Source organism: Malaclemys terrapin, chromosome 4 (assembly GCF_027887155.1).
Source record: "Malaclemys terrapin pileata isolate rMalTer1 chromosome 4, rMalTer1.hap1, whole genome shotgun sequence".
Taxonomy (NCBI): Eukaryota; Metazoa; Chordata; order Testudines; family Emydidae; genus Malaclemys; species Malaclemys terrapin.
This window is the reverse complement of record NC_071508.1, coordinates 8,102,662-8,121,765: the sequence shown is the minus strand read 5'-3', so window position 1 is coordinate 8,121,765 and position 19,104 is coordinate 8,102,662. Positions and strand designations below refer to the sequence as shown.

At 45.1% G+C, this 19,104-nt stretch overlaps 1 protein-coding gene across 4 annotated transcripts in view; it reads right to left on the bottom strand.

Annotated features, from left to right (window-relative positions):
* The window catches only part of NGF (nerve growth factor), a 48,135-nt gene extending 30,341 nt beyond the window's left edge, over window positions 1-17,794 (bottom strand). For all 4 annotated transcript variants that reach the window (XM_054027163.1, XM_054027164.1, XM_054027162.1 and 1 more), the window contains exon 1: window positions 17,689-17,794. The gene's annotated coding sequence lies outside the window, so the exon portion shown is untranslated. The remainder of the gene's footprint in view (window positions 1-17,688) is intronic.
* Window positions 17,795-19,104: the final 1,310 nt, after the last annotated feature.

The window sequence follows — 19,104 nt, the reverse complement described above, 5'->3', positions numbered from 1 at the left end:
TTACAGCATATGCCTGAGAAGATGAGAGAGAAAAGAGTTGGCAAGAATTCCTGGGGCAGGACAGATTTGCATCTGGGAAGAGCTGAAACATCTTTGAGTATTTATAATGTGGATAAGATGCATTAATAATAGGGATAGAAACGGGGCCTGGACAGGAATCCTGACATGGGGAATTAAAAGACTGTCTGTTATCTCTGGCCTGTACTTTCTGTAAGTAACGCTTAAGCCACTATGCGGGGTAAGAAATCACTTTCTCCTCCCACAAGAGGTTTTTTTGAGATTTTTGAAACTTTTCTCATCTCAAAATGGGACAAAAAGGTCCATCTTCAAAATTTTCACAAACTGATCATTTGAAAAAAATCTGATTGGGTCAACTAAAATGTTTTAACTAACTAACATGACCTTGTAAAAATGTAATGTTTTTAGTATAAATTAAATAAAATTTCTTAACCAAATTGTTTCAGATTGGAAAAACACAACTTTTCATTTTAAAAAGTGAAACAAAACATTTGTCAAAACCGACCCTTTCTCAAACAGAAATTTGATAATAGAGAGGTGTTCACTCTAGCAGACAAAGGTATAAAAATCCAGTGGCTGGTAGTTGAAGCTAGAGAAATTCAGGCTCAAAACAAATTACACATTTTAAATCGGATAATTAACTATGGAAGCAATTTGCCAAGGGTTGTGGTGGATTAATTGGAAACTTCTAAATAAAGATGGTATGTTTTCCTAAAAGATGTACTCTAGTTCAACCACAGCTACTGGCCTTGAAGCAGTAACTGATTAATTTAGGGGGGTCCTTTGGCCTGTTATGAAGGTCAGATTAGATCACAATGGTCCTTTCTGGCCTTAAAATCTGACAGTGGAGTCATGGCCCTTTGCCCAGTCTTCATCAGCCCCTGGAGCTGCCTGGCTGCAGAGGGGAGCACAAGGATGTAGCTGGGTGGGGGGACTCCCCTGTCACCCAACAACTCTGGAAGGGATTGGGCTCTACAGTGACCACAGTGTGGGATGCTGCCTAGAGGGCCCAATCCTCACATCACTCATGATGGCTATGGTTAGGCTAGCATAGGAAAGCAACAAGCATCTCATGTGATGGTCTGTTGTTAGTGGATTGGGATGTTCCAGGGCAGGCAAGATGCAGAGAGAGCATGATCAGGGAGTGGTCCTGTCTGGGTGGGATATAGGTTGCCAGTTAGGGTTGGTTGTATTCCTGGAGGTGTCATCCCATGACATAAGCTTTAAAGATTCATCTTTAATTCCTGGAGACTCCAAGATAATCCTGGAGGGTGGCAACCCTAGTGGGATAGAGGCTTATCCCTATATTGTGCTTATCTTAGATGACAAATCTCAAGAGGAAGGAACTGAGCTGGGGACAGCCAGAAAGTGAAGGTGACAGACAGACAAGAGAAAGGGTTTTCTAAGTGAAACATTCTGACTCTGCCCTGTGGGAAAAATTATTGGTCACAGGTTAATGAAGTTTCTTCTGAATTTGTATTATCCTGCATAGTCTGCTCCTTTTCTTCTTTTGATACAATGCACAGGCTTGTCCCTTTCTTCCCCAGGAAAGGGGTTGAATGTCTGAGCTGCTCTTTTGATGACAAAATTGAATAGGCCGCTTGGGGGCGGGGGGGAAGAATCAAGTGTGTTCCCAATTAAAGAGAATCATTTTAAAATACCCTTTCAATGGTATCTTGCGCCTATAGGACTTAAATACATATCCATAGTAGTGTAGAGTGCTGGAGACTTGGGCATAATTTCTGTCCTTTGTTACAAGCGCACCACTCCCATTGACTTCAAGTCATATACACTGGCTTGGTTTATACCATAGGAACAAACAACTGAGAGAAGAACTTGGCCCTTTGTATGGATAAGTCTCCATATTGGTGGAGTCACTCTGCTTGGGCTCCTAGTCAAAGACAAACATGAAAAGATATATGGAGCAAACATAACTCTTATTAATAGTTGCTCATGGTGAACAGCAGTCAACTTGAACAGAAAGGAGGCCCTGGGCATGGAAAACCAGTTGGATAGGGAATAAATGGGAGCTGTTACTTTATGGGTGCCAACATTATTATGCAGGAGATATCATATACAGCCAGGGCCAGCTCCAGGGTTGTTGCCGCCCCAAGCGGGGGGGGGGGGGGGGGGGGGGGGGGGGGGGAGCCACAATCGCGATCTGCGGTGGCAATTCGGCGGAAGGTCCTTCGCTCCAAGTGGGAGTGAGGGACTGTCCGCCGAACTGCCACCGAATAGCTGGACGTGCCGCCCCTCTCCAGAGAGGCCGCCCCAAGCACCTGGTTGGCAAGCTGGTGCCTGGAGCCGGCCCTGCATACAGCCATCTACTGATGGAGTAAGGAATTAGGAGAAGCCAGTGGAATCAACTGGAGTTTTGCCTGAGGTAATTGAGAGATTGTCAGGCTCTGGCCCATAGTGGGGGTCCCTCTTTATAAGTCTATTGAGGATCAAGCTGTCGGGACCTATTTGGCGCACCCAGTGTGTCCTGTCTTGATCCATAATAACAGTACTCCTCTCTCTGCACTGACCTGACTCTACATGAAATATCACAAATAGGTTAGAAAAGGAGTGACATCACTGTGGACTAGTTGATGAAAAGATTCCAAGAAAATAAAATTGCACAAAGCTTGGTCCACTTTATCTAATACGCAGTGCTAACCTTTTTGTCCAATGTTCCTGCCTGTTACAAGGAGGCCATTTCCCCCTCAGAATCCTTTAAGGTGCTGATTTGTATTTACCCTTCTGTGCTGCACCCCTCCCCCCACCAAATTAACTTGTATCTGATACATTATATCTGCTGAACATTCAAAACAATACTTATTTTCACAAAGGAGAGGAATATGGCATCCACTAGTCCCTGAAAAAATGATGCTCTGTGGCTCAACTCAACTTGCTGTGGAAACTGGCTTTTGTCTGGATTGCCTGCACATACCACAACGTTCCTGTTGAGTGCACAGGACTCTGCCTTTCTTGAAATGCTGTTTTCTAACTTGTCACAGCAGTAGTCCTGAACTTGAGTAATAGCTATGGGGAAATCATCCTTACTGTGGCAAAATTACAGCGAAGGTGCTATTTTTCTACATCAACTGAAGAACATTACTACCACAAAGCTGTGATAAATTGGGTCATTTTCCATTCCTATGCTAATGCAACACAACTCAAGTGCAGACATAAGATGATTATGATGATACTCCATGCCCTCCTCTTTTACTTCTCTTGCAAGGATGTCCAAGCACCTTGAAAACATTAAATACTCATAACTTGCATGTGAAATAGGTAAATCATTGTATCCCCATGCTATATACACCTCTACCTCGATATAAGGCTGTCCTCTGGAGCCAAAAAATCTTACCGCGTTATAGGTGAAACCACGTTATATCGAACTTGCTTTGATCCACCGGAGTGTGCAGCCCCGCCCCTCCGGAGCACTGCTTTACCACATTATATCCAAATTCGTGTGATATTGGGTCGCGTTATATCGGGGTAGAGGTGTATTGGGGAAAGTGAGGGTCTGTCTGCACTGCAGCCGGGAGACAGCCTCCCAGCTCTGGTAGACGCTCGCACAAGCAGGGCTTGAGCTAGCCCACTAACAATAGCAGTGGGGATGTTGCAGCTTGGGCTGTCAAGCCTAGAGAATCAGATGGGCTGGGATGTACAAGCCACAACATCCACACTATTAGTGTATCCTAAGCCCCAATAGCACAACTCTGTATACCCGAAGTAGGAAGTGCGCTCCCAGCTGCAGTGTTGCATACCTTGAGGCACAGAAAAGTGAAGTGACTTCCAAGGGCGACAAGTACTATATGCTGTAAAATAGAATACTTTTTTCTCATCTTGTTTTGTCTTTTCTGCGTAGAATATAAGTTCTTCAGGGCAGGGACCATCTCTCATTGTAGCACCTAGTATAATGGGGTCCCTGATCCTAATGTAAATAATACCACCCAATCAATGGGGGTCATCAGTGTCCTAAAAAAGACCATTGTTAGGGAAGAGGGATGCTAAGTCTCTCTAGGCATTCAGTTCTTGTCCTCTGAGATTGCCAAGTATGATGGCAATTTAAATCAGAAACAAATGGGAGCAAAGATAGGGTTACCATACGTCCGGATTTTCCCGGACATGTCCGGCTTTTGGGGGCTCAAATCCCCGTCCGGGGGGAAATCCCCAAAAGCCGGGCATGTCCGGGAAAATCGGGAGGGCTGGGTGGTGCTCGGCCGGGGCCGGCGGTGCGGGGCCGGGGGCATGGTGCGGGGCCGGGAACCAGGGGCGCAGTGCAGGGCCGGGCGCGGGGCCGGACGGGGAGCTGGGGGCGCGGTGCCGGGCCGGGGTCCGGGCTGGGAGCCGGGTCGGCCGGGCCGGCGGGGAGCCGGGCCGGCGGGGAGCCGGGTCGGCCGGGCCGGCGGGGAGCCGGGTCGGCCGGGCCGGCGGGGAGCCGGGCCGGCGGGGAGCCGGGTCGGCCGGGCCCGCGGGGAGCCGGGCCGGCGGGGAGCCGGGCCGGCGGGGAGCCGGGGAGCCGGGCCGGGGGTGCGCCGGGCCGCCGGGGGCCGGCAGTGCTGGGCGGGCCGGGGGTGGTGGGCCGGGGCCGGCACCCCAGGGCCCGAGCCGACCCAGGCTGGAGCCGCCGGGGGGGCTAGCCTGGGCTGCGCCTCCTCCCCCCCACACCCCCCTTACCTGCTTCAGGCTTCCCGCGAATCAAATGTTCGCGGGAAGCAGGGGAGGGGGCGGAGACTTTGGGGAGGGGGCGGGGTTGGGGAGGGGGTATGGGCGGGGCTGGGGGCGGGGCCGTGGGCCGTGGAGTGTCCTCCATTTGGAGGTACAGAATATGGTAACCCTAAGCAAAGATGAAGCAAATTGAGGCCTGTATCAGATGAACTCAGATATGGTTGATTGGACTGTGTTTTGGGATTATGATTCCAAAAGTATCCGTTATAGTCTTCAAGATTTGGCAAAGTACTTCTCTGTTCCTTTTTAAATTCTCTGAATATTATCTGTTTGCAACCAGAGGGGCACTTGGATTATCTCTTTTGATGCCAGCATTTCCAGCTGCATCACAATATACCAATGCCCTTGCTGATGGATTACTAATATTTAAGAAGGATTTCCCACAATGAGTTGCTGTATATAAAAATTAAGAATTAGATTAATATTTGCATAACGGTAACATTTACAGGCCCCTTGGTGCTAGGCATTATACAAACATGCACCAAAAGGCAGCCCCTGCCCCAAAGAATTTCCAGTCTAAATAGATAAGACAGAATAGGAGACAGGAAAGTATAGTTTATACCCATTTTATAATAGGGGAACTGAGGCCCAGAGAAATTAAGTGACTCGCCCAAGTTCACAGAGTAAATTTGTAGCAGAGACAGGAATTGAATCCAGGTCTGAGTCCTAATCTGTATCTTAACCATAAAACTCTCCTTCTCAGAGGAGACTTGCGGATGGGATCACAATATCCTTCCATTCCTATGATTATATCCTTATAGGGATCAAACCTCAAACAGATACTGGCTACATAAACTGTAACTCCAGTCCTCTTCTGTAAGAGTGAAGACCAGATATGAATCCAAATATAATAATTTCAGATAACCTCCTATTCCCTAATAGTGAGGAATGCCCAAAGAGTCAGATATTGAAAGGAATACAGAAATTTTATTTGTCAAATAAGTGTGGAGGCTCCAGCATGGCATTGGGAAGCACAGGCCACTGGCTGCACAGAGGTGGGAGATCACTGTGCAGCTCCGCCCCCCTAGACACAGACTCAGCGGTGAGGCTGCACCCAACCCTGACACAGCACAAGGACCCAGCCTGCCCCAGAAACACCCCAGGGCCCTGCCTCTCTGTATGGGCAGGCAGGCTCAGTAAGGCAGGATCCAAGTGTGGAGAGGCTTAATGTGGGGGGGATCCAGGTATGGGTTGAGAGGATTCTGTATGGGGCAATCTGGATGCAGGCAGCTCAGTGGGGTATCGGTGGGGGGAGATCTGGATGCACAGGGGCTTGCTGGGGGTTCTGGGTGCAACAGTAATGGGACTCTGCAGGGTGGACAATGTGAAGGTGGTTGGGGCTCAGTGTGGGGGGGGTCTGGCTGTGGGGGGATGGAGCTTGGCAGGAGGGTCTGGGTGTGGGGGACTCAGTGGAGGGTCCAGATGCTGAGGGAGTGGGGCTTAGGGGTGGGGATCCAGGTGCCACTGGTTGGGACTTGGTGGAATGGGGATCCAGGTGCAGGTGGCTTGTCAGGGTGGTCCAGGTGCAGGGGAAGTGGGGCTTATTGCGGAGGGTTCTGAGTGTGGGGGGTGAGGTGTGGTGGGAGGGTCTGGGTATGAGGGGGTCTGGATGCATGGGCATTGGGTGGATGAGGGAGCAGCTCCCTGTACAAGGATCCCTTCCCCTGCAGCTGAGGAGAGATGGGTGCAGGAAGTGGTGGGGAGGGGGAGTTTGCAGAACATCTTGCACTCAGGGGAGTAATCTGGGAGTAGGTCTGACCTGGCCCTGGATGCTGTGCAGGGACAGAAGTCCCATCCTCCCCAGCCCAGCTGTGACTAGCAGCTGAGCCAAGGGTAGGAGCCACAAAGCTGGGTCTTCCCCAGTCCTGCCCCACAGTGATTTACCTCTGCCGGCTGCCCTGGGCACCCAAAACATACTGCTGGGGAGGGTCACATGACCGCTCTTTTGGCTTCCCTTTGCTTCCCCATCTGAAAGTCATTTTTCTGGGGGGAAATGAAGAAATTTGCAGGGGACATAAATTCTGCACATGCGCAGTGGTGCAGAATTCCCCCCAGGAGTAACATAAGTGTTTACTTCTCAGACAGTGAATCTTTCACATTTAAAGGGTACACAGAGTCTTTAAGATTTCTGGGGGCATTTAAAATTAAACTGCTAATAAAATAACATGAAAAGTGCACTGATCTATGATAAATGGGATAAATAACAAAAAAGATCAAAAATAAAAATTGGTGGTTTTGCTGGAACTGAGACTTTTATAATGTTCTAGTTATTGTGAGACCTACAAAATTATATATGGACACACAGTAATAAATAGGAAAACTAAGCAGAAATCCGGGATTCATTACAAATAGCTGTCCTCTGGTCTTTCAGAAATATTTATGCAAATCATTATAGGCCCAATCCTGGGGACTTCTCAGGCAATAGAATGTGACCAAACTCACTGCCTCATTACTGTGCAAACTAGTATTTTCAAAAGTGGCCTTTACTTTTGGGTGCCTTGATTTTTAAATGCCTAATTTTACATATCTAGGGCCTGATTTTCAGAGGTGCTGAATGCCTAAAACTTCAAATGGAGTCCATGGGAATTTCTGGTGCGCAACACCTCTGGAAATCAGGTCCCAAGTATATAAAATTGGACATTTAAAAATGGAAGCAGCCAAACTTGGACTACTTTTGAAAAATTGGTCTTTATTTTCCTAGTTGATGCAGAGATGAAACTGGTGGTACAGTGAATTTGGAAAGCTCTGAGCAGCAGCAGAGGCACTCAGGAGCAGTGCCAGGGTTTTTGCCACCCTAGGCGGCAGTGCTCCTCCTCTGAGCATTCAGGGGGCCTGGGGTCTTCGGCGGCGGGGGTCCCTTCCACTCCGCGTCTTCGGGACACTTCAGCGGCGGGTCCCGGAGCAAGTGAAGGACCCGCCGCTGAATTTCCGCTGAAGACCCGGAGCGGAAGGACCCTCCGCCGCCAAATTTCCACCGAGGGCGGCAAAATGCCGTCCCCCAAATCCTGCCACCCTAGGCAACCGCCTAGGGTCACGTAGTGGAAGTGCCGGCCCTGGAGGCACTGGAGCAGTCTGCCTGCAAACTCAGAAATAGAACATTGCATCAGTTGCATTTAGAAGATTTTCCTTCACATCCAAAATAACTAGAAACAAATTTAATATCCATAAATGTATGGCTCAGCCTGCTTCCATACTGTTTACCTGGGAAAACTGCCCACTGATGGGTGGATTTTTTTAAGCCTTGATATGTAGCTATCTCAGGGCAGGTCTACACTACAGGGTTAAGTCGACCTAAGTTATGCAACTCCAGCTATGTGAATACCATAGCTGGAGTCGACGTAGCTTAGGTTGACTTACTACAGTGTCCACGTCGCACTGGGTTGATGGGAGAAACTCTCCTGTCGACTTACCTTATGCATCTCATTCCGGTGGAATACCGGAGTCAACGGAAGAGCTATCTGCGGTTGATTTAGCAGGTCTTCACTAGACCCGCTAAATTGACCCCCAGTGCATCGATCGCTGCAGCGCCGATCCCTAGTAAGTGTAGACATACCCTCAGTATCCACTTTCAGACATCTGCATGACAGAAACGTAGTCCTTTTTGCTTCTGTAAAAATTTGAAGGGCCAAATTCATCCCTCCACTAAAGCCACCAGAGTTGCATTGCTTACATCAGGGCTGAAGTGAAAAGTGTTTAATCACTGATGGCTACATTGTTGCATAGTTATGGGTTTGATTCTGGAAGGTGCTCAGCATTGGAGTCAATGGGACTCCTCATAGGGTTAAAGTTAAGCCTGTGCTGTGGGGCTTTGGGGCCAAAGTGCTCAGCACCTTGCCGGAGCAACCCCCTTCAGAAGTGATGACCAGATGAAGATGCATGATGCACAATTTGAGTTGTCCTTGAAGTTACTAGAAATCTCTTTGAACCTAATTGGCACCGAAGTGTGGACATGCTTTTTCATAGTTCCGTGAACTATCCCACACATGGCCACGTCTCATAACAAAGGGTAAATTTCAAAACAGAAAAAAAGTGCTCACTTCTGAGCCAAAACTGTTTAACCAGGAAACAAAGATAACATGTAATGTGGGGTGGTTGGCAAGTCCTCACGTGGAAGATTTCTGATGAACTCAATACACTTTCTGTTTTTTATTTAGATTTCATATGGCTCGACTGAAAACAAAATAAAGAAAATGGATGAATGAGACAACTCTGTTAAAATCAGGAAGAGTTCTGAGGCACAATTACACACTCGATCACTTAGAGAAAAAATTGTGAAATTAATGAGTTGTAAAACATCATAAAAAATCATGTTTAGACTAGCAAAACCACATTAGTTGACAGCCAGAAAAATACTCAGAGTAATAGGAAATCATCAAAGAAATAATCCCCATCCCATTGACATTGGTAATCTAACTTCCTCTGTGTGACTAAAGACTGTCAAACAGTCTAATCTTCTTAGTTTTCCAAGCAGCCACTATATAGGCGCGATCTCTAAATAAGCTTATCCCAGCAACTTCAACACTGTAGCACCTCTCACAAATGTAGCAATTAAAAATAAATGACCAGCCACCAGAGTGAGAATCATGATCACATTATTTCTGGAAAGGATTTGATGTTTGAATCATATATGATTGTCATAGTTTTGATGAGGGTTGGCAAGTCAAGTTATTCCCCCCCCCCCAAAAAAAACCAAAAAGCCATAGAAATCACCTCGTCTGTGGATGGACAATTTTTTCTCTTTATGCTTGAAACAGTTTCCACGGAAATCAGTGGGAGTTTTGCTACTTAATTCAGTGGGAGCAGGATCTGCTTTTTTATTGGCACATTGTTATGATATACCACGGCAAGGGACATAAGATTTTGGAGACAGGATTATACATTTAAAGAATGATCTTTTGGAAGAGTCCTTTTAAAATATATTCAATGGGCCAACTTCAGTTTTCAATTTTCGAAACTTCCTGAGCAAAGCTATAACAGTATCAACTGAATCAGAAGTTGCAGGTACCACTTTACAATCAGTGGGTTCTAGGCCAAGAACATCTGAATATCACCAGGAAAATAACATTGGGGTTTGCCAATCCAAGGAGAATGCCTTGGGTTTGACAAGCTGCAGAGCCTGTATCATGCAACTTCTTTGGATTTTTATTGGAGACTGTAACCATAACACAATTTTTTTTCAGAGGATTCCACTGTATGTAATCATGCAAAATGTAATCATACAATACAACTGTTCCCAGTAATGGAGAATGTGACTTTGATAGGAGTTGATATGGCCTTCTGCCAATGGGAACCACTTTACAGTAACTCTTTGAGGCTTTATGGCAAATGCAGGATCCTTGGAAAAAGAAGAAAGGATCTTTGCTAGGAGGTAAATATTTCTCTCCTCAGTGTTTGAGATGGAGTCCAAAGGGTTTCTCATACACTGAAGCAGGGGATTTAAAGTGATACTGCTGAAGCTTGATATGCTCACTCAGGCTTTTCAAACTATCTTGTACAAAAGTTTTGATCTGGGACTCTGCTCCACCAAAATGTCATCAAGATTTGGAAATACAAAGGGCCCTGGTCTCAATATGGTAGCTTTAATTTTCACCACGAATAGCTTTATAGGTCCTGAAGAAGAGCTCTGTGTAAACTCGAAAGCTTGTCTTCACCAACAGAAGTTGGTCCAGTAAAAAGTATGGCCTCACATCTTGTCCCTCCACTAAATGTGACCCTTATCTAATGCCCAGCAGTGACTTTGTATACGGCTTCCTATACAGGATAACATTCTGAGTATTGACTCTTGTGCATGGCTGAGCAGGCACATTCATTATAAGCCCCTGTCTTCAGGTACTTATAACTCTCAGAAAAACATAGCCTTTGGGCTCAAAAGTCTCATGCTTGATCTTAGAATAAAGGAGGTGTTTGTGTGTGCCTTGAGAGCTCAGTATAATTCTGTGACCTTTTATGCATTCTCAAAGTATGAAAAAAGTTGTTCACATATTAAAATAATTCAGACACTTTTGAGGGGCTGGACTCTATTAACCACTTCAACTGCAGTTGTGCTTACTGAGGACTTTATTAGAGATCTACCATTTAGAATCTGCTCCTTCTCACATTTCTACTTCATTAGTTATTACTGATTTAAACAAGCATAAGAGGAATTAATCATTCCCAATTAATGTATAAGAGTCAAAGTTACGTATATCACACACAGGTGTTGCTTCGCTTGTCTTTAGGGACGTTCAGAGGCAGAGCACTTCAGCTACAGGCGCACAGTTGGAGCCACCAGACATTGCAATAATGTCACTTTATGCACAACGCATCATAACTTGCAGTTGTAACTTGGTCACACTTGCACATACCATACAGTACAATACATAGATCGTAACAGCAATATAAGATGCTACTCACATGGAAAGGGGCTACATTATGCTTCTTGTAGGAAACATAACATTGGTATTTCCAGATTTTAATTGTACTTTTATCTTAGCTAGCGTAACTGAGATGCTATTTGTAGTCACATAAATCTTTAGTCCTTTCTGGAACATTCCTGGGCTACTTGCCTCTATATGGGGGAGGGGGGGGGAGTATTAATTTAAAATGGACAAAATATTTGCTTTTTAATATGAACTCGCAGTGTGACACTCTGGCCAAAAGGGCTAATGCTTGGATGCTGTGATGGGGTGTACAAACCCCTCTCTGGGCCCAAAGGGGTCAAAGGACAATACTGGATCCAGGTAGCCCTGCCCCACCCCTCCAGGCCTGCAGAGCATGCCCCACCTGGAGAGAAACCTTACAAAGGAAAAGACAGGGGAGGAAGATAGACTTATGGTAAGGTCTCCTGAACAAGTGTCGCTGTGAGGAAGATGAGTCCAGCTGAGATTAAAGGTTTAGGTGTCTTCTTTTTTTGCTATATTGGACTTGCTTGTCTTGGTCGGGGAGACGGGTGGTAGCATGTGGGCACACCAGAGTGCCTGACACTGCTGCCTCTCAAAGGGTCAGTGGTGTGGGAGGGCCCTGGCCCCCTGTGATGGGGTGTTCACCCCACATCTGCCTTGAAGAGGTTAAGGTAGCAAGGTGGGCCAATTAAGTGCCTAGGCTACACCTGGAGGAGGAGCTAGGGAGCAATGAGGACTAATTAAAGGAGGAAGCTCACCTGGACAGGAACAGGCAGGGCTGGTATAAAGCTGGGAAGCTGAGGGCAGACAGGGCGGTGGCCTGGAGTCTCTCTGAGGTGAGGAGGAAAAGGGAGTTTGGCCTGCAGGGAAGAGTGCACCTGGAGGTGGGTGGAGAAGGAGGCTGATAGAGGTAATGTAGGAAGCAGTCCAGGGAAACAGCAGCAAAGTGTGGGGCAAACCTTAGCTGCTGGTTGTAGGGTCCCTGGGCTGGAACCCAGAGAAAAGGGTGGGCCTGGGTTCCCCTATCAGCCACTGGGGAAGTGGCACCATTGAGAAACAGTGAATTGGAAGACTACCTGGGACAGCTGATACAGAGAGACTTTGGTACACAATTGCATCCCCCACCCAGAAGGGGAAAATTACAGTGACCAGGTGGGAGGGCCAAGGGAGCAGTTGAGGAGGGGAGTGGAGAGAGAGATGGAGTGAGCGCCCGCTGGAAGGGGCGCAAGACTGTCCGAGCTAATCGCCAGCCAGGGCTAGAAGGCGGCGCTTCAGTGGTGAGTAGAGCACTGTGTGATGCTCCCCTGCCAACTGCCCGTGTTGTGAGGGGGTAACCTCATTTCCACCCCACCTCCCGCTCTAGTAAGGAGAGAGTAAGAATGTTGAAAACCCTGAAATGAGGATAAGCCACTGAAGGCCCTTCCTGCTGGGAGGGGTGAGACTGGAAACCAAGTGCACTGAGCACAAGGCCACCTGGCTCTGCTACAGATGTAAAAGCAGAACTCTTAAGTAGGCATAGAGAGGTTAATTACTTCTGTATTTGGCACTGATGCAACTACTGCTGGAATACGCGGTCCATTCTTGTGTGTACAGTTCAAGACGGATGTTAATACATTTGACAAGGTTAAGAGAAAAGCCATGAGAATGATTCAAGGATTAGAAAACGTGCCTTATAGTTACGCTCCAGGATCTCAATCAGCTTAATAAAGAGACCATTAAGGGGCATCTTGATCACAATCTATAAGCACCTTCATGGAGAACAAATATTTAATAATGGGGGGGGGGGGGGGTCTTCAGTCTAACAGACAAAGGTATAAACAGATCCAATGGCTGAAAGTTTAAGCTAGACAAATTCAGACTGGAAATAAGATGTAAATTGTTAACAGTGAGAGTAATTAACCATGGGAACAATTTACCAAGGGTCTTGATGGATTCTCTATCACTGGCTATATTTAAATCAAGATTAGTTTCTTTTTGTTTTAAAGAGATGCTGTAGTTCAAAGAATTATTTGGGGTAAGTTGTGTGGCCTCTGTTCTACAGGAGGTCAGACTAGATGATCACAGTGATCCCTTCTGGGCTTAGAATCTATGAGCTTCAAGTGCTCTCTTACTCTGGTATTTCAGGAAAGAGTTAATTACAGTGCCCCCTTACCCTTGTCTGTTCAGCATTTCATGCCTCTTATACCACCTCGAATATTCTTCTCCTCATGCTGAGGATCCCCCTTGTACCCAGAGCCCCATTATTTTCATTGCCTTTCTCTGGACTTTTATTTCAGCTGCATATATTCCAGCTATGATGCAGTATTCACGGCAGGGTTGTATTAACTTTTCTATACTATTTCCTTGCTATTATTTATCTCCTTATTTTTGTTGCACATTTGGCAGATGTCTGTCTTGAGCATCCCATGCTGACAATGAAATTCTTCCTTAGACTTTACTTACAAACTTCACCACTATAAACAGATAACCTTTTTTTTCCAGCATGCAGAACAGTGAACACGACTCTCCTGAATTACAGCTGCCCTCAAATTGACCTATTATGTAGTTTTGTTAGGAGTTTTCTGCAGTTCTTTAGTCATCATCCTCCCTGCTCTTGAATAAATATTTTTTGGTGCCCTGGTATGAACCTCTTTTTACAGTGAATAAATGAATGCACATTGCCTATATCATTCATTTTTCTTTGCTGTTAGTCTTTAAACCAGTAGTTCTCAAACTGTTGTACTGGTGACCCCTTTCACATAGCAAGCCTCTGAGTACGACCCCCCCCCCCCTTATATAAAAAAGTGTTTTAAATTTATATTTAATACCATTATAAATGCTGGATGCAAAGCAGGGTTTGGGGTGGAGGCTGACAGCTCATGACCCCCCATGTAATAACCTTGTGACCCCCTGATGGGTCCTGACCCCCAATTTGAGAACCACTGCTTTAAACAAACCAAATACAGTTGGTATAATTTTACCAGCAATGAAATGACAGCCTGTATTAAAGTGAGCTTTGTGTTCTGCAAGACCACACAGTATTTTACATGTTAAAATAATTAGGGTAAATGAAACTCAGACCCTTTGGCCTCTTTGCAGCACTTTGGCAGTGTAAAAGGACCTTAATGTAATTTCCACCCATTTTCTAGCCTCTCTTTGCTGTCAGTATGGTGTAATCAAGCCTTTGTACAAGTGAGAATAAGGCCCAGGTGCTCTCAGTGTGTGCGCACAAATCATGTTAATGGGTTTTATGAAGCCATATCTAGAGCAGAAATGGTTCAGTAGTGTTTGACTACATTGATTCCTATTGTACACGTAATAAAGCATTGAGGCTTGATTTTTTTTTAAAGGTATTTAGGCACCTAACTCCCATTGATTGAGGTTCCAAACGTAGATTTTACTGAGCTTTATTTTTACAGGAACTTGGAGAGGAGTTAATTTAAAAGGTAGAGTTAAAACTTATGAATTTTTAGGGCACTTCACTTAGGAAAATATTTTTCACAGCATGATTTGGCGCTTTTCTGTTCCACAAGTTGCAATTCTTGCCGGGGACCCCTTATGGAGTCCAAATCTTATGGTTCTAATCGATGAACTGTCTTCCATGTCGAAAACACTTCAGCAGGTAGATCCCATCTCCTTCACAAGTCTCGAGTATTCTCTGGTTCGTTGCCTTAGTTACTTCTTGCTAGTGGATGAATGTTTCCATTCTTATGGGTGGTCTACATTGCCTATAGGAGTTCCTGTTCCTTCAGGAGGCCAGATTTTCAGCTGGTATAAATTGGTGTATTTACACTACAGTCACCCATTCAATCTAGCTGAGAATCTGGCCTACTAGCTACATGTGGATCAGGCTGGGTGTCAGTCCCCAGTGCCGTCAATCTCATAAGCAGAAAATCCAACAGGACACTGAGCCAGAGCTTTTACTCGGCTTCCATTTGGGGAATTAATTCCAGGCCATTGCATCTTTTAATATTTAGCCTATAGTGAAGTCAACTATTTCCATCTCAAACGATGACAGTTCAGGCAGCAGATTTCCCCCCGAAAGTGTTAGTGCTAAAATTACTCCCCAACAATGGACTGAACACAGTATTGCAAGCCTTGCTGGAGGAAACTTAGAGAAACATCTCTGTCCCTGGTTTAGGATATGTGTATAATGGGCTCTATTGTTCATCACAGATGTATACACGCACATAGATGTGCAGACACCACTAGAGCTGTTCATTAATGAAATCTAGAGCAATTTCTACATTTTATCAAATAAACCCATTACACTCATGGTGATGAGATGGCAATTGCCAGCAGAGGTCACCATTGCTTTAGATGGTTTGAAAGATCCTGTCTTCATTTGCTTTTGTAGGGCAGAGATTTTAATGACACTCAAATCTCTAATTCCACCAATATTGGACTGATTTTATTGGTGGTGAGATTTAATTTCAATCTTCTACTACAGATTTTATTTCAAGTATAAGTAATGTAGGCAGAGTTGGTCCTAAAATAACTACAAAACTGTATTACTGCCTTAAAACTACAAATATATAATTCCCCAGTATATGTAAAAATAGCCTTTATAATTTAAACTAGAAGAGGTGGTCAGAATGCAAGAAATGTTCATTAAAATGTATTAGGATTTTCAAATGTTTTTTTAAATTTTTATTTCTTTAAATTCAAATTAAGAGTAAAAGGGAGCATCATATACATGACCAAAGCAAGTGGAGTCATATATGAGCTTTTGCGATCTAATCTACCCATTAATACGCTGCTGCAGCCTTCACTTTGCACAGCTTCAGTCCCTACATGTGCCCCAGCGATCTCTCTTCTATTTGCTCCTTAAAGGAAGGGCAGTTAGCGTAACACTGACCTCCAAAAACATGTTCAGTGTTTCTAAACACAAATTTTTGATGCACATTTTAAAGCAAGTGGGTAACGACTGTAATGAATTAGGGTCGCAACTGTTTTTATTTAATACATGTGATGGAATAAGCCATTGTGCTTTGTGTAACTCTTAACTGAAAGCCCAAGAACACAGCTGAGAAGAGGAATTCTTAAATTTTGAGTGAAGAAATTAACATTGCGTAGCAGCACTCAGAGAAAGTAATGAGCAATATAGTCATCACTACTTCCTCTGCTATTACATTGTGAAATAGATAGATCCCTTTAGGGTGAGTTGTCTGCATTTCTCAGGTTGTTGAATAACTCCTACTACTTTGCATATACTCAACAGAAAAGTTACTGTCTTGCTGTAAGATCTCTCCAGATCCTGCTGAGATTTATTATAGAATGACTCATGCATTTGAGGGCCAAATCCTGCTTCTCTTACTCATTTGGACAGTCCATTTAATTTGGCCATTGATCCCATTGTTGCAGTCCTCTTGAGAAAGTACTGACACCACAGCAAGCTTGTGAGTTTGACGCACATGACATAGCAGTTGACAGAGTTGTTGTTTTAAAGGAACTTCTTTCTGTAATGTATGCAGCAACTCAGAACTGTAACCAATGTGCACGTAGGCAGGACCCTCAGATGACTGTCTTGGGGTGCAGAGGAGAACTCATGCATTTTGTTTTAGCTTATACCAAAAAGTACCCAAGAGGCTTTACTGTGCTACGCTTCAAGGCATGAAAACACCCATGAATTATTTTCCTAACAGTTACAGAGCAACTTCCAAGTTGTGGCAATTTGGAAAAACCAGCCTGACAAGCAAGCTTACTATTTTTTTCCCTAAAAGTTCTGGAGCATATAATAAGAATTTAAAGTGAAGGAAGAAACCCCCAAAGTGCGCACAAACTTTATCTAGTTACATTTTGTTCTGAGCTCCCCAATTCTTTCCCTTTTCCTGATGGGTCCCCATCTCTGTCTCCCTGATTAGTGTCTCTTCTATATAAAACAGCTTTATCACCAAATACAAATAAATAAACAGTTTCATCCTATCACAGCAGGCAAACAACAAGGAGTTTGTAAGCTTTTCCATGTGAACCTAGAGAATTTGTATCTCTGGTGAACTGCTGCTTCTGCCAATGTCTGATAGCCTTGAATCAATTCTGCTCAGCCTTGCACCACAGTTCAGTTCTGATAATGAACATTTTCTGAACTAAGGTAGGATTGTTTTAGGAAAAATGTGGTTAATATTAAATGAGCCAAATTCTCTGAAACGAGCAGGGTAATGGTGATTTCTTAGAGGTACCTGTGAACATTAAATTAGTCTGATTTAACAGGCTGGAAACAGATGAGAGAGAATCCTTGTATTTGTTTAAGACTGGGCTGCTCTGTAAGGATGTCACAGGTTTTTAACTTAGCCACAAACGCTTATTGAAGCCTTCCAGATAAGCATGACGTCCAACCCATATTAGGTCTATTTTAAGTCTCAATACACCAACCAAAATATGGGAAAAAATATCAGGCTTTTTGCATAAATGTTACTTTCTAGTCACAGCCAATATAATCCATCTTTCAAACACATCTGGACTGCCCCCATCCAGGAGGATAAGGATCAGAGTACACCAAAACCATGTTTGCTAAATATAAAAATCCCAAACTTCTACAACAACCATTGTGATTGCTTTGTGAAAACCCTTTGATCAGAGTGTTGTCACTCACCTCCGAGCTCTACCCTGAACACCACTGGGAGATGGAATCCTAAGGGGTGCCCAAGCTGTTCCGTAGACCGTAGTATCCTAGTTTGTGGACACTTTCCCAAATCAGATGAGCCATTCACACACACTCTGCTTCTCCAGCCTTATTCACTGCTCTGAGGGGTGAGAGCAGCACTGACTCATATGAGATTCAAGCTCCCCCTGGGTCCTAGTGCCTGAAAACCAGAGCGCTGCATTGATTCAGGAAACCAGTCTTTGGCTCAGAGCCTAAATCCATGCAGAGATGCACAGATGTGCAGTGGAAGTTTCAAAGTGTGTGCACGGGCTCTGTAGGAATATACACCATACATATTAAGTGAGGCCAGGGACTCCCCACTGCATAAATCTAACACTTTATTCTCGGCCTCCGGGCAGTGACTTTAAAATGTATGTTAGTTTCTGGTCTGCATCTCAGTTCCTGCCTTCTGCATTGTACATTGATCTTGGTCTTAGAGGAGCTGCATGTATGTAGAGGGACCATCCCAGCTCCCTGTGGGAAGGGTCCTTATAGCAGTGGCTCATAGTGTCCCTCCTCACGGGATATTTCTGGACAAAAGCCAAGATTACAATGCACAGTAAAAGGAGATACAGGGAGGCTTCTCTTAATTCTTTGTGTGCAGAAGGATTAAACGCATTGAGAAATGAATAGTGTTTGGGGCACTGAGTATTCTGTTACCGTGTTTTGGGAGGGATACTGAGACATACAGAGAAGAAAGCAAGAGGAACTCTGGAAAATCTTGTAGAAGAGTTATAGACAGACCCCAGAAAAAAATCAACCCACTCCAAGAATCTTTTAACAAATCCCTGGTTTGGCCACTTAGGACTGCATTTGCCATTTGCCACAAGGAATAGCCCTTGGCGCTTCCCAGAGACAGGAGGGATAGAACTTGGATGTTCTTCAAGTGCTTGTTCATGTCAATTCCAATCAGGTGTGTGCACGTGCATGATGGCCAGAAGACTTTCCCCTTGGCAGCACCCATCAGGTCAGCCTTGGCGCCCCCTGGAGTTGCGTCCTCATGGCGCCTAATATATAGCCCTGCTGACCTCCCACCCCTTCAGTTCCTTTTTACCACCAGTGACGGTGGCTGGAACGTCCCTTAGCTCTTGCTCAGCAAGTTTCTTTGTTATTTTGTGTATCTAGTTAGTTGTTGGTAGTACTCCAGTTAAAGTTTAGTATAGTAGTGTGTGGGGGGGGTGTCCCCTCCAATCCAGCCCCGGCGCCATGGCATGCCGCAGTCCCCGGGATTTAAGATATGCGTGGCTTGCGCCAAGCGCATGCCTAAGAGTGATTTGCACTCGTTGTGTCTTAGGTACCTGGGGGTGACCCATCAAAAAGATCGTTGCAAGATCTGCCGCGAGTTCCGCCCGAGAACGCTTAAAG